The sequence below is a fragment of the Cetorhinus maximus genome, chromosome 4 (genome assembly GCF_964194155.1).
Source record: "Cetorhinus maximus chromosome 4, sCetMax3.hap1.1, whole genome shotgun sequence".
NCBI lineage: Eukaryota > Metazoa > Chordata > Chondrichthyes > Lamniformes > Cetorhinidae > Cetorhinus > Cetorhinus maximus.
The window spans coordinates 142,544,657-142,561,195 of NC_135882.1; the positions used below are offsets into that span (position 1 = coordinate 142,544,657).

The following is a 16,539-nucleotide window of genomic DNA, read 5'->3' on the forward strand; positions in this document are numbered from 1 at the left end:
ATCGCCAAAGACTAATCAGTTCTCCCTTGGAGTATACCCTATCTGTGTGGCTTGTTTCGTTGAAATCCATCCGTTAGATTTTGAGAGATATTGTTTATAGACAAAAATACTATCAAGGGTGAAAATGTTTCATCCCTCCACTTTTAGTGAAGAGGGCACTCAGTAAAACACATGCCTCCACCACGCTGTGATAGCAATTACACAGCTTTTCCTTGAGGCTTTTCCCTGCCTGGTTGATGCTTTGTGACTACAAAGGTGAAAAAGTAAATCTTTTTATCATGACCTTCCATCTCACTGAGGAGGTTTCGGGCTAATCCATATCCAACAACCTACTCTGAAAACTCTGTTCACATTTTAGCAGCTGTGACAAATTCCACCACAGCAGCTGAGACAATTCACCTTTTAAATAAAACAACCCACAACATTCTTTAAAAAAGGTCAATTCCACCTATCTTCTATTGTTAATAGATCCTTTAAAATATTCTAGGATCTGGATCTGCATCTTGGCCAAAAACGAATCAGTTCTTCCTTGCACCGTATCTGTGTACCAAGTTTCCTTGAAATCTGTCCATTACATTTTGAGATTATTCTTTACAGACAGACAGACTAACGGACGAAAACATTACTTCTGCCCACCTTCAGTGGCGGAGGTAACAAAATTGCATGCTCGAAAGTACAGAAGAGCAATGAGCAGACAGCAGCAACTTCCTCTAAGTAGATTGGAAATAAAGAACTTCAACATCAGACTTTGTAATGAGTTGAATTACAGAATAATAGTGTAAAAGGAAGCCATTTGGCCAATTGTGTCATTGCTGGCTCATTGGAAGCCATCCCATTTAGTCCGCCACACCAGCTTTTTCCCAATTACAATTAGTCCAATTGCTGACTAAAAGTTCCTATGGAATTTGCTTCCACTACTCTTTCAGGTAGTGCATTCCAGATCTTAAAAGCCCTCTGTGTGAACAAATTTTCCCTGATTTCCCATCTACTTCTTTTGCTAATTATTTTAAATATATGATCTTTGGTTATCAACCCACTTGCTGGGAGAAGCAGTTTCTCCCTTCTCGGCCTATCAAACCTCCTGTAGTTTTGAATTCCTCTGTTAGGTCTCCCCTTCATCTCTAAGGTGAACAATACCAGCTTCTTCATATCAGTGAAGTCTCTTGTCCCTGGTATTATCCTCATAAATCTCCTCTGTTCCCTGTTCAAGGCCCTGACATCCTTCCCAGCGTGTGGTGCCTAGAATTGTACATTAGACTCTAGCTGAAGCCTAACCAGTGATTTTAAAGGCTTAGCATGACATCCTTGTTTCTGTATTCAATGCCCCTCTTTACAAAGCCAACAATCAGCTTGCCTTGGCAACTTCAAAGATTTTTGAATATGTATCACCAGTTCCCTTTGCTTTTGCACCCCTTCAAAATAGTACTATTTAGATTATACTGCCTCTGCATGTTGCTCCTCCCAAAGTGTATTATTTTACAAATATCTGCATTAAATTGCATCTGCCATGTGTCTTCCCATTTCACCAGTCTGTATATATATCTTCCTAAAGTGTATTAAAATCTTGCTCACCATTTACTACCTGCAAGCTTCCAAATTGTACTCTTTACCAAAGTCTGGTTCATTTATCTATAACAAGAGAAGCAATAGCTCAAATACCGACACTGAGGGTCCCAACTACATACTTCTCTCCTGTCAGAAAAAAAAAATCTGTTCACCACTAATCCCTGTCCACTATCCCTTAGCCAGTTATGTGTCAATTTACCACCACCCCTTTAATTGCATGTGCTTCTACTTTCCAAATCAGCCCATTATGTGATACTTTATCAAATGCCTTTTGAAAGTCCATGTACCCCATTCCTGTACTAGCTTTATCAATCCTCCCCATTATTTCATCAACGGGCTTGATCAGCTTAGTTAAGCCGTGCTGGCTTATCAACCCACGCTTCTGAGAGTGAGAATTAATTTTGTCCTCCACAATGATCTGCTCATTTTCACATTGTGGGATCTTGCAGTGTGCAGTTTACTTCTACATTACAACAGTGACTGCACTTCGAAAATACATCATTGGCTGTGAAGTTATTTGGGGCCTCTTTATATTGTGAAAACCATTAGTTCTGACTTTTGTTTGTGATAGTGGTAGGTTGTTTCTATTGGTCAATGAGATGGTAATGATTATTACTTTTATTAAAAGAATCAGAGAGGCATTACAAGGTAAGATAGAAAAAATGCTTTTGCACAGAATATGGCCAGAACATGGAATTCCCTGCCACAAACTATTATTGAGGCAGACCCCATATGAAGTTTTAAAAGAGAATCAGATATTTGTTTAACAAGAATATTGGAAGAAGACAGGAATGTATTTCCAAAATGTATAATACTCCAACCTAACGAAAGCCTGAGGCTCAACACCCCATAGACAAAAACAGTGGTGTAGATTTGAGAGGCTGAATGGGCTGTTTCCTTGCTGTAACATTCTATCAGACTGATTTTGGAATTCCATCAGCTGGATGCCCCTTGGTTGAAACCCCTTCGGGAGTGTAAAGGAAGAAACTTGCATTTCTCCCATTTTTTTAAATTCATTCACGGGATTTTGGCTTCACTGGCTGGGCCAGCATTTATTGCCCATCCCTAGTTGCCTTTAAGAAGGTGGCGGTGAGCTGCCTTCTTGAAGCGCTGCAGTCTATGTGGTGTAGGTACTCCCATGGTGCTGTTAGGAAGGGAGTTCCAGGATTTTGACCCAGCAACAGTGAAGGAACGGCGATATATTTCCAAGGATATATTTCAGGATAGTGAGTGGCTTGGAGGGGAACTTGCAGGTGATGGTGTTCCCATCTATCTGCTGATGGTTGTGGTCGTGGGTTTGGAAGGCGCTGTCGAAGGAGCCTTGGTGAATTCCTGCAATGCATCTTGTAGATGGTACCACACCGCTGGTGGAGGGAGTGAACGTTTGTGGATGTGGTGCAAATCAAGCGGGCTGCTTTGTAGAATGAAAAGTTGTACTTCACTAATTTAAGGAACGGAAATGTTTCTGTGGTCATTCAATAATTTGGTAATTTAACATTGTCGCACCAAGTGATGACACAAATGAAACAGAATCCTGCCCACACTTTGACCGGGCAATGTGCTCCTTATTTTGGCAATGCACACTGCTGAATGTGTTGCAGCTTCTGTACTGGAAACAGCTGGAGATGAATTTATGCCAAGAACATACTCAGATTCAAGTCAGCTGTATTCACAAACAATATTCATTTCTTCTACATTTAGGGAAGTTAATGTTTGTGAATTGTACATTTTCTCATCTTTTTATGTCGCGGTGTCAGCATTATGCATTGGATATCAGATACAAAGTAATCTTTGCAGCCATCAAACACTGCTTAGATTCAATGTGAAATTCTGTGTTAACTTTGTCTTCATCCCAGGCTCAGAAGAGCATACATACTGCACTAGACCAACTTCACTGCCCATACTAACCACATTATTGCTTCTCTTATTGCTAATATACTGTTGTCACCCCCTCCTTGTTCTTTCCTTTTCATTTTTCTGATTTTTTACATGTATTTAAGGATGATTTTGGCAGATTGCTGGCAGAATTCCTCTACGTTTTGGAGAATTGCCATGGCAGAGCAAATGGAACTCATTGCTCTATGTCTTGACAGCAATGCCTGCCTTTAGGCCACCCAAAAAAAGACCAGGCTTTTCCCATCAAGTGATGCCTTGGTGCACATGAAATATGCTATATAGTGGATTCCTATTTCACTAAGCCTGTCCATATCTGGAGATGTATTGAACAGTTGATGCCACGTTCAATGGAAGTCCGTGAAGTGGAGGTGGCTGGCAGAGAGCCAGCAGAATGGCTTCCCTGACCACTGGACCTGCACCAGGTGTCAGTAATGTTTCAAATTCTCTTGTCTCTGAGTCAGATGATTGTGGGATCAAGCAGATTATCACATCATTAACACATTGCTGTTTATTGGATATTGCTGTGTATAGTTTAATGCATTGCCTGCATTACAACAGTGACTATATTTCAAAAGTAATTGATTGGGTGCATTTAGGAGGCCATGAGACTATCAAAAGTGCTGTATGAATGTAAGTTCTTCCTTTACATCAGTTGTAGCAACTTGTCCCACCTACCCTCACCAAAGGGCACTGCAGCCAATTAGAAAACTTCCTTATTCCATTCCAGCTGAGAGAAGCACAGGCCACCACCTTCCTGTGTGACTGTAACATACCACATGCAGTATTTACCTACTGAATAATGGTAAATGAGGAATGCCAGTATATTATCAAAATACATATAGTAAAGCCTAAATTTTAACACCTGCTGAGAATTGTGATGGAGTAGGGCATGTTGGCAGCAAACCATCCGAGTTCCAGGGAACCTTTATTCATGCTTGCAGTCAATCTGCAGTATAAACCTATTCAATAGGCAGGAGTCAGATTTCAAGTGGCAAGAGGCCATCGCCACAGGCCTAGATAACAGTGTAGATGAAGGGTAGGAAGAAAATCACAGCAGTGAAGGGGGTTGGGGGTGCGGGGGCAGCTAGGGGAAACCCATGGTAGGGAATGCACATTGTGGGGAGCAAAAGAACACTCTTTCTCCTCTTGGTCCACAGGGAAGTCAAAAAGAAAGAAATGATTTTGCTTTCTGGCTTTGGATCCCGATTGCTAACAGATTGACGTGAGGGGAAGCCTCAGCAGTCTTTCCCACGCAGTGCTGGGGTTAAAATTACAGTCAGGCCCCAAAATCTGATGTGTACGCTCATAGTAGGATCCCTGATTTTAATTGTAAGTCTAACCGCTTCGCACTAGGCAGACGGGGTTGAAATCAAACCTTATGAATTTGTTGGCATTAAATGAAAATGCTGCTGATTATCAACAACAGAAAGCGTCTGTGCTTTTCTTGAGAATGCTAATTAAGCTAGAATAGAAATGGAAAATCTGGTATATTTGGGTATGGGGGTGCCAAATAGGAATGCACTTCTCAAAGACATAATGCACTATGCTCTTAAACACTTTGCTCTGTGATAATTCTGCTTTGCTGTTCTCTTTCCACCGAGGTCCCCTGTGTAATACTGCTAAGGTTATTTTCCGTAAAGCTCCCTTGAGGGGTGTCATGCTCCATCTACGTGACACTCTTGAGCAACACTGTTAGAGCTTCTCAACATCCTCGTGCAACCCTTCCCTTCCTTCCCATTTGGCAGTGATCTGTTCCATCTGTAATGACTTCAAATGACCATTCAGTTCTTGTAGTATATTCAGTATTATGTAGCCAGCAGGACTCAGATTTTGAAGTCTCAAAAAGTACCCAGTATTTAAATTAACCTAGCAGGTCTGACAGCATCTGTGGAGAGGAATACAGTTAACGTTTCGAGTCCGTATGTCTCTTCTGATGATTCTTCGTCCTCTCCGCAGATGCTGTCAGACCTGTTGAGTTTTTCCAGCTATTTTTGTTTTTGTTTCAGATTTCCAGCATCCGCAGTATTTTGCTTTTAAATTAACCTAGTTCCTCCCGGCATCAAATTCAGATATTGCTAGCAAGATTCACTGCTAAAAAGGGCATTGATGATGGTCCTCATTTCAAAAGGCTTCTTGACACCAATAGCTCATCTTGAAAGGGAGTCTTGAAGGTAATAATCCATTTTAAAAAAAATTTGTGATAGCAAGACTTCCATTGTGACAGAGATGTTAATGGTGGCATCCCCCCTTTAACAAGGAGTTCCAATGTAAACATTTTCTGACTAAAAAGGATTTAAGGAGATAATCCTTGTAATATTGACAGAATCCCTGTTACAAGAGCCCCTAATGGGTGAGACTGTCTTATTAAGAAGGGTCCAAATACAATACTGTATTAAAGGAGAGTTGAGGCTAGTGTGGTTGATGTTCCATACACGGGCCTTTAATGAAGCACTACACAAAAGACTTACTGGAAAAATTGAAACCTGGATCTTTAAAAGAGCAATGGCAGCTGGAATACAAAACTGGCTAAAAGGCAGAAAGCAGAGTAACACTTCCCGGGGGCGGTTGGCAATTTTAATATTTTAATGAGGCTGGCAGCCTTCGAATTGACCTACTGTGCAGGTTTTATAATGGTCTCTGTGGTAATCCTGCCTTATAGCTCCCAGTCCTCGGGAAACCAGGCAACTGAAGGGAGGCAAGGACAATTTTTGAGAGAAAGTCCCTTTACAGCAAGAGGAGCAGTAGCGCTTCTGACCTGCAGCCAACCCCAGGCTCCCCATAATCAGAACCCCACCCCATACAAAGAATGGTCCCCCTGGAGTGGGATCAGACACTCCGGGATCAGCCTCCCACCTCTCCTGGAGTTGTGGATTGAATCTATTTGCTCCGGTGGCCTGCTCTGGTGTCCTCCTGCCTGAATGGAAGGCACACCAGTCAATCAGACTGAATTACAGTTGGGAACCTGTCAATGGCAAAAGACATACACAGTGGAGTTAAAACTCAATAACACCCTGGGAAATCTTCCCAATGGAAGATCTCTCCCTTCCCCCACACTGCTTATGTAACCCATCCCTGTTAATATCCAGGTTATAGAGTACAAAAACAAGGAAATTAGGTGAAAGTTTTACAAACCACTAGTCGGCAACCAGTTAGAACATTGTATTGAATTCTGGGAATCACAGTTTAAGAAGGACGTTCTCCTTGGAGAAGGTGCTGATGAGAGTTACTAGAAAGGTACTAGAGAAGCAGAATTTCTGCACTGAGACTAGAAGCTGGGGTTCTTCTTAGAGCACAGAAGGTTAAGGGGAGATTTAACAGAAATGTTCAAACTCATGAAGTGATAGAAATAAGGAGAAACTGTTTCCATTGGCAGAAGGGTCAATAATCTGAGGACACAGATTTAAGGTAATTGGCAGAGGAACCAGAGGCGAGATGAAGAGAACTTATTTTACGCAGCGAGTTGTTGTAATTTAGAATGAGCTGTCTTATAGAGTCATAGAGGTCTACAGCACAGAAAAAGGCCCTTCGGCTCATCGAGTCTGCACCGGTCAAACAAGTACCTAACTATTCTAATCCCATTTTCTTAATGGGCACTGGAAGCAGATTCAACAATAACTTTCTAAAGGGAATTGGATGAATGCATTAAGCAGAAAATTTTACAAAGCTATGAGCAAGGGGCAGAAGAATGGGACTAATTGCATTATTCTTTCAGAGTTGCCACAAGGATGATGGCCCAGATGGCCGCCTCCTGTGGTTCCTATTCTATAGAAACACTTCAGTCTTCAAAAAATTTAAAATGATGAGAGTTCCTTTTTAAAAGGAGCTTAAGTGTAACAGTGTTCTTAAAAAGGGAACTCCTGACAGTGGGATTGTGTTTTTGACTGCAGTGTTGTTGAGGTAACACCGCTCTGTCTCTGGTAGTTTATTTCCCCGTCACTTCCAAAAACAAAGTAACAATGTACAATCTTACTATCCTTGATGCTGGGTAACACTTTCCACCCTGTGTCAGACTGAAAGCATAATTTAATTGTACAGATCAGCCATACGATATTCCTTCAAAACGGAGGCTATAGTGACAAAATACAGTTACATACTGATTACTGCTGAAGCGGAACAAAATTTAAGAAGGTCATTTTCTTTCTTGTGATGTTAGCATCACTGGCAAGGTCAGCATTTGTTGCCCATCCCGAATTGCCCCTGAACATAGCATAGTGGTGTTGCCGCTGGACTAGTAATCCAGAGACCCAGCGTAATACTCTGGGGACCTGGGTTCGAATCCATGGTGAAATTTGAATTCAATAAAAAATCTGGCATTAAAAAGCCTAATGATAAGCATGAAAGCATTGTCGATTGTTGTAAAAACCTGTCTGGTTCACTAATGTCCTTTATAGAAGGAAATCTGCTGTCCTTACCTGGTCTGGCCTACATGTGACTCCAGACCCACAGAAATGTGGTTGACTCTTCAATGCCCTCTGAGCAAGGGCAATTAGGAATGGGCAATAAATGCTGGCATAGCCAGTGATGCTCACATCCCATGAATGAATAATAAAAAAAAACTGAGTAGTTTTCTCAGCCATTCCAGAGCAGAGTTAAGAGTTAACCACATTGCTTTAGGTCTGGAGTCACATGTAGCTGGACCAGGTTAGGACAGCAGATTTCCTTACCTAAAGGATATTAGTGAACCAGATGGGTTTTTACAACAATTTATGATAGTTGCAATGGTTACCATTACTGAGGCTAGCATTATATTGCAGATTTATTAATTGATTTTAAATTCCACCAGCTGCGATGGTGAGATTTGAATCATGCCTCAAGGGTGTTAGCCTGGGCCTCCAGATTACTAGTCTAGTGACATTACCAATTCGCCACTGTCTCCCCCATGTTATACTGCTCTTATTCAGAAGGTTGTGGGTCTAAGCTCCCCCTCCCCACTTCCAAGATTTAACTGCATAATCCAGGCTGATACTCCAGTGCAGTACTGAGGGGGCACTTCAATAGCTTTGGATAGGACATGTGTTTCTCACGTGTCGGTGCAGACTCGATGGGCCAAAGGACCTCTTCTGCACTGTGTCATTCTGTGATTCTGTGACATTAAATTGTGGTCCCATCTGCCTATCTAGGTAGTTCACATGTTACAATTCCCATAGCACTATTTGAAGAAGAGCAGAGCCTGGATGTTTTTTGTATGGACTTTCAAAAGGCATTCAATAACATGCCACATGGGAAGTTTGTTAAAAAAATTGAAGCCATGGGTCAAGGGGAAAATGGAAGTATGGATACAGAACTGGCCCAGTGACAGGAAGCAGAGGATGGTGATGGATGGATATTTTTCAAATTGTGAGACGGTTTGCAGTGGCATTTGCCAAGCATCAGTTTTGGATCCATTACTTTTCAATTTCTATAAATATTCTAGACTCGGGTGCAGGGAGCAGCATTATAACATTTACACATGATACAAAACTTGGTAACGCAATAGGCAGTGATGAGAAGAGCTACAGCCTTCAGGATGACAGGTTAGAGAGGATGGTAAAATGGACAGTAACATGACAGATGGAGTTCAATATGCTGAAGTGTGAAGTGTTGTGCTTTTGGAGGACAGTATACTATAAAGGGCATAATTTTGAAACGTGTACATGAACAGAGAGACCTTGACGTCCATATAGACAAATTGTTAAAGGTGGAAGGCAAGTTGATAAGTTGGTTTAAAAAAAAACATGCGTTATTTTGATTTATAAACAGAGGCAAAAAATATAAAAGCAAACAAATAATTTTAAAACTTTATAAATTTCTAGTTAGACATCAGCTGAAGTAGTGTGAATAATTCTGGGCATTACACTTCAGGCCTTAGAAAGGGTACAGAGGACGTTTACCGAGATGTTAGCAGGGATGAGCAGCTTCAGTTATGAGGAGAGGTTTGAAAAGTTAGAACTGAGCTCCTTAGCATAGAGGTTAAGATGTGACTTATAAGAGGTTTTTAATATCTGTAGGGGTTGTGATAGAGTAAATAGAGAGAACTATTCCCTTTGATGAGGGGGGTCAATAACCACAATTTTAAAATCATTAGCAAAAGATCTGGAGGAGAGATGAGGTGATTTTTTTTCACTCAGACAGTCATCATGATCTGGAACACTTTTTACTTGTAAAGGTGATAGACATGTGATTTGAAGATGAGGAACTTAAAGTGGGGGTATGGGTCTAAGCACTATTTGGCAACCAGCTACAACATTGTATTCAATTCTGGGAATCACAGTTTAAGAAGGACATCATACCTTGGAGATGGTGCCAATGAGATTCACTAGAAAGGTAACAGGGAACCAGAATTTCCTTTCAATGAGCCAATTCAGGCACAATGGCCTGAATGGCTTCTTTATATGCTGTATGATTCTATGATTCTTCCAATGTCTCGGTCAACATTTCTCCCCCAACAAATACCGCCAAGAACAGATTGTCTGGTTCATTCATCTCATTACTACTTGCGGGATCTTGTTGTTTTAAGATACCTGGTGTGTTTGATTACAAAGCAACAATCACCGCTGTATAAAGGTGTATATATATATATATATATATATATATATATGACTGGAGTAATAATCCAGAGGCCTGGTCTAATAATTCAGAGAATGTGAGTTAGAAAAAGTCAGGAGAAACTTGGAGAGCAACATTTAATAAATTTAATAAATTGTTAAGTGGCTTCTTTATGTGCTGAACTGACTATGATTTACAATACACACCATTCTGAATTGGGCATATATTACCATTAGTTCATCATCTCTGTCTCAAAACCCTGGAGCTCCCTACTTACGCAGTGTAGGGGCACCTTTACCCGCGACAGCTCAAGCAGAAAACCCACCACTGCCTCATTCGTTACTAATACTGCGGAGTGGTTTTAACCCATGTAAATGCACTTGTTTATCTTCCTCGCACAAAAAATTTGTATTTAAAAATAATCATTAAAAAAATTCATAATCGTTAAGCCCTGTTACAAAACTTGTGCCTCCTGATTTTTATTTTTGTGAACCAACATAATTAGGAGGATCAGAAAAAAATGGGACAATGTAAAACAATTGAGTGCACACCTTGCCCACCATTTCACCAAATCTTGTCTCCTCTTGGGAATGTTCTGTAATAGTTTTCCTACAACTCCAAAGGCAACCAAACAAAAATATTCCTATGGCCTATATTGCTGACAGTTTGCAAATACTCATCTGAGCTCGTGCATGACAACATTCAGTTGAGTAAGATAAAATGCATAACTGATACCTGCACCACTGAACCCCAGTATGAGTCAGAGCCTTCAAGAGACAAGGAGAGAGAATCAACAACAACAACTTGCATTTAAATAGCATCTTTAACATAGTAAAACATCCCAAGGCACCTAACAAAAGGGTTATCAATAGAAGCATTTTTGGCGCCGAGCCACACAAGGAGATATCAAGACGGGTGAGTGAAAGGCTGGTCAAAGAGAGAGGTTTTAAGTTGCATCTTAAAGCAGAACAGAGAATAGAGAGTAGAAAATTTTAGAGAAGGAATTCCAGGATTTTGAAAGCACAGCCACCATAGTGGAACGATTAAAATCAGGGATGTGCAAGAGGCTAGAATTGAAGGAGCACAGATACCTTGGAGGGCTATTAGTCTGGAGGAGGTTAGAGAAATAGGGAAGCCATAAAGTGATTTGAAAACAGATCAAAACAAAAAGTTTGAAGTGCTGTAAAGCACATCTCTTACTTGTCTATATTTGACAATAAAAATAAAACTTCCTGTCAGCAATTTCATTTTTATAACCTCCTTTTGACAAGGGAAAGAAATATTTACCTTTCGAACAATGTGCCTTCCTTATGACATTACAGGTGAATGGTGAGCATTTCGAGGGACACTCATCATTCTAGGAGCTGCAGCCAAACCCCCAAAAGTAAAGTAGAGTGCCAGATGTGATCCTTGTTGTTCTCGTGAGCTTTCTGTGCTGAGTGGAATTTGCGGCAACAGCCAGTGTGAGCTGCTGATCGGCAGCACTTGTTTTTTTTTTGAAGTTGTGATGTCAGAATGATTGGTGGGTATTTTGTTTCCCACGTGCTTCCTGTTACAGATGGCAGACGCACTTGGTGCGGTTATTCCCTTTCCTTAAACAGAACTTGAACAGAAAAAAATATTGAGTTTAGTTAACCCACTAAAAATAAACATGTAAGCTTGTGACTTCTTTTAAGTATCTTGCTGTTTGCGTGTATGACAGTGTTTCTCAATGTCGCTGTACATAATTGCATGTGTGTCAATGTCTCTGGGTAGCTTTGTCATTATGTTTGTGCGTGTGTGACAAAAATGAAGCCGTTTTGGTTATGATGAATGTTATTTTGGATTGTTTATTAAATTCCATCTTTCTGGTCACTGTATATAGGGGATCACTGCTAACTAAGTTTCCAAGTTAGAGAGAATATGCATTATGCTCTAATGTAATAAACATCTGCACATTACATTTCTACGCTTTCACCAGCACTAATGGTGACACAGTTTTTGTTTGATGTTCATTCTTAAGATGTGGGCATCATTGGTAAGGCCAGCATTTATTGTCTGTTCCTAATTCTACAATATCCTACAACACATGGACTGTAGCGGTTTAAGAAGACATCACAGCACTACCTTCGCAAGGGCAATTAGGGATGGGCAATAAGTGCTGGCCCAGCCAGCGATATCCACATCCCATGAATGAATTTTTAAAAAATTGTCCGTGAGAAGGTGATGATAAGCCACCTTCTTGAAGCAATGCAGTCCATCTGGTGCAGGTACATCTACAGCGTTGTTAGGAAGGGAGTTCCAGGATTTTGAACCAGCAAGTGTAAAGGAACGGCAATATTGTTCTAAATCAGAATGGTGTGTGGCTTGGAGGGGAACTTGCATGTGGTGCTGTTCACATGTGTTTGCTGTCCTTGTACTTCTGGTGGTAGAGGTCCCGAGTTTGGAAAGTGCTGGAGGAGGATTGGTGAGCAGTCATTTAACTATCAGCAAGGCATTAATTGGCTAAGGCAAGACTTCCACCCGACCTGGGAGAAAGTCAGCCTTAGAGAGTTGATAGCCAATCAGATGGCCGGCAGCTCTGTAGTCCCAGTAGTGACAGGTTCGAGAGGTGGCCACTACTGGGACTACAGCCAGTCCCCGAAGAAGAGGGTGTAATGGAGGCCGGATGTCAGGCACATCTGGGGTATTGGCTGGGCCTGGTAGGCAGACCCTAGCAAGGGGGGATGAGGGGATGTGGGGGGATGAGTTTGAGAGGCCAAGAGAGGAGGGCCAAAGTGGGGGTGGGGTTGGTTGGGGGGAGGTGTGTTATGACCTGTAGGGGGTGCCTCCGATGGGTGCAAGGGACAGCAAAAAAGGTTCAGGAGGTTCCCCCCACACTTTTGTCTCACACCAGCTTACCCAGTAGAAGCTGTTGGGCTACCCACCAAGGATGGATTCCCCCTGATGTGGGTAAAATAATGGTGGGGCAGGTGGCCATTGACCTTCCTCCCCTCTCCCCACCTTGAGTAAAATGGGAGACAGGTTCAGCACATGCTACATTTTACATGCCCCCACCCCATGACACCTCAAAGCCTGTCCACCACCCATAAGGCACAAGTCAGGAGTGTGATGGAATACTCTCCACTTGCCTCGATGAGTGCAGCTCCAACAACAGTCAAGAAGCTCAACACAAAGGGGAGGCAGTGATGTAGTGGTATTGTGGACTGGTAATCTAGAGACCCAGAGTAATGTTCTAGGGACCTAGGTGGAATTTGAACCCAATAAAAATCTGGAAGAAAAAGTCTAATGATGACCGTGAAGCCCTTGTCGATTGTTATAAAAACCCATCTGCTGTCCTCACCTGGTCTGGCCTACATGTGACTCCAGATCCACAATAATGCAGTTGATGCTTAAATGCCCCCTGAAATGGCCTAGCAAGCCACTCAGTTGCATCCAGCCACTAATAAGTCAATAAAAAGGAATGAAACCGGACAGACCACCCGGCATCGACCTAGGCACTTGAAATGACAACGGCAACCCAGCCCTGACAACCCTGGATAGTCCTCCTTAATAACATCTGGGGGCTTGTGTGAAAATTGGGAGAGCTGTCTCACAGACTAGTCAAGTAACAGCCTGACATAGTCATCCTCACGGAAACAAACCTTACAGATCATGTCCCAGACACTGCCATCACCATCCCTGAACACAGGTATGTCCTGTCCAACCAGCAGGTGGTGAGGGACAGGAGAGAAAAATATATTTGACCTCATCCTCACCAACCTGCCTGCCGCAGATGCATCTGTCCATGACAGTATCGGTAGGAGTGACCACCATACAGTCCTTGTAGAGACAAAGTCCCATCTTCACATTGCTCAGATCTAAGCTCTGCAGTCCTGCCACATCTAGCCATGAATGGTAGTGGACAATCAAACAATCCCATGGAGGAGGATGCTCCACAAATATCCCCATCCTCAATGATGGGGGAGCCCAGCACATCAGTGCAAAAGATAAGGCTGAAGCATTTGCAACAATCTTCAGCCAGAAGTGTCGAGTGGATGATCACAGACGCCATTCTGCAGCCAATTCGATTCACGCCACGTAATATCAAGAAACAGCTGAGGGTATTGGATACTGCAAAGGCTATGGGCTCATACAATATCCCTAGCCAAGCTGTCCCAGTACAGCTTCAGGACTGGTAGATACCTGGTGATGTAGAAACTTGCCCTGGTATGCCCTGTACACAAAAAGCAGAACAAATCCAATCCGGCCAGTCTACTCTCAATCGTCAGTAAAGTGACAAAAGCAAAATACTGTGGATGCTGGAAATCTGAAACAAAAAAAAAATTGCTGGAAAAACTCAGCAGGTCTGGCAGCATCTGTGGAGAGGAAGACAGAGTTAACGTTTCGAGTCCGTATGACTCTACTTCGGAACTAAAGGGAAGTAAAAATGTGGTGAAATATATACTGTTTAAGGGGGGTGGGACAGGTGAAGCTGGATAGAAGGCCAGTGATAGGTGGAGGCAAAGGGGGGATTGCAAAAGATGTTATAAACAGAAGGTCGAAGGGGTGTTGATGGTGGTGATACTGGCTAAAGGAGGTACTAATGGTGACATTAAGAATAGAAAGCAGGATGAACAAGTGACAGGTGGCCCTGGTGGGGGTGGGGTGGGGGGGAGAGGATGGTGTGGGAGAAAGATTAAAATAGGCTAAAATGTGGAGATAAAACAATGAATAAAAAATAATAATCGAAATAGGTGGGAAAAAATATATATATAAAAATTTAAAAATAAATATTTGAAAAAAGGGGATCAAAAAAGGGTGAGGATGGAGGAGAGAGTTCACGATCTGAAGTTGTTGACCTCAATGTTTACAATGCTGTAAAGTGCCTAATCGGAAGATGAGGTGCTGTTCCTCCAGCGTCAAGCTTCACTGGAACTTTGCAGCAGGCCAAGTTCGGACATGTGGGTATGAGAGCAGGATGGGGTGTTTAAATGGCAAGTGATAGGAAGGCCTGGGTCATGCTTGCAGACAGACCGAAGGTGTTCTGCAAAGCGGTCACCCAGTCTGCATTCAGTAAAGTGAGGGAAGGGGTCATCAACAGTGCTCTCAGGCAGCACTTGCTTAACAATAATCTGCTCATTGATGCTCAGTTTGGGGTCCGCCAGGGCCACTCAGCTTCTGACCTTGTTACAGCCTTGGTTCAAACATAGACTTCCGAAGAAGAGTCATATGGACTGGAAACCTTAACTCTGTTTCTCTCTCAACAGATGCTGCCAGACCTGCTAAGTTTTTCTAGCATTTTCTGTCTTTATTTCAGCTGTTTGTATATGCCTTTGATGTTTTAGATGTTTATGTCATCCAGTCTAAAGCAGCTCGCTCCCACATGTGAAGCCCCACCCCTTCACTCCCTGGCTACAATCATATCCAGGCCAAATAGCCAATAATTTGTCTAAAAATATAGTTTAAATACACATTGAAAATCAAGCCACAGCAGCTGTGTCCTTTCTCAGAAGGGAAAGTTCACCATGTTTTTATGAAGATTCTTTCCTGCCCCTTTCTGCCCCTATATTTTTTGGTTTCTTCTAATTAATATGTGCAGAGTTGATGTTGCTATTTGCTGGCATCAGCCTGTCTGATGATATAGTTAAATGTTAGGGTTGGAATTGTATCACTTTATGATAACTGGAGTCAAAACCATATCAAAAGCTCTGTGTGCATGTCCAAAATTTATCTAGCAATCAGCTTAGAGGCAAAATTGAGCAGCCACTTTAGAAGCTTGCATGAGAAAGAGTGAAGGTGTGATATAGAGAGTATAACACAAGGCTACTTGTGGCTGGCACTATGAGGAATGGATACAGATAGAGAAATATTCAATTAAGCTGACAACGTCAGGTGGGTTTGCCTGACTCGCATGAACCAACTAATTCCAATGTTCAAACTCTCCTCCTTTCCCAGTATGTGCTAATCTCAACCAGAATGCACCATTAATGTGATTGGTTTAGAGCAGAGTTCTCAAGTGCTTTTGGTCGAAGGGCCCCTCACCAAATGGATTAGTGGTACACTGCCCCATCCCAATCTAAAGTAACTGTGTAATTGTAATAATATGAAAATGCTGCATGGACAGAATACCAACAAGGGTGTTTGTTGTCTGGTGAGCTGGCCTCTTCCGAGCAGAGGTCAAATGCCAACTTCTTCTCCATGGACCCTGACCCCATCACCAAACACCGTCATTGTTTCCAGGACTGTCACTGACCTCATCTCCTCTGGAGATTTGCCTCCACAGCTTCTTACCTCATAGTCACCCAACCCCAAACAGCCCACTTCTATCCTCTTCCTAAGATCCAGAGCAGGACTGCCCTGGATTAGACCCCATTTCAGCCTGTTCCTGCCCCATTGAACCAAATTTGTCCTTTCTTGGCTTGATTCTTTTCTCTGCCCTTCTGCAGTCTTCCCCACCTACACCCATGATTCTAGTGTTTTAATAATGCTTTTATGAAAACAGATGATGACTTCGGGCAGAATTTTCCATGCCCATTGGTAGCGGGTGTGTTTGGCGGTGTGAGTGGAAAATATGGCAAGAAGGCCAAAAAT

General features: G+C 42.2%; 2 protein-coding genes across 5 annotated transcripts in view; one reads left to right on the forward strand and one right to left on the reverse strand.

Annotated features, from left to right (window-relative positions):
• LOC144679949 (src-like-adapter) overlaps positions 1–11,490 on the reverse strand; it is a 44,716-nt gene extending 33,226 nt beyond the window's left edge. For 3 of the 4 annotated variants that reach the window (XM_078540949.1, XM_078540948.1, XM_078540947.1), the window contains exon 1: positions 11,275–11,489. The gene's annotated coding sequence lies outside the window, so the exon portion shown is untranslated. Of the gene's footprint in view, positions 1–11,274 lie in introns of all 4 variants that reach the window. The other variant, XM_078540946.1, reaches the window with a different exon arrangement.
• The window catches only part of tg (thyroglobulin), a 443,647-nt gene that overhangs the window by 256,819 nt on the left and 170,289 nt on the right, over positions 1–16,539 (forward strand). The window lies entirely within an intron of this gene.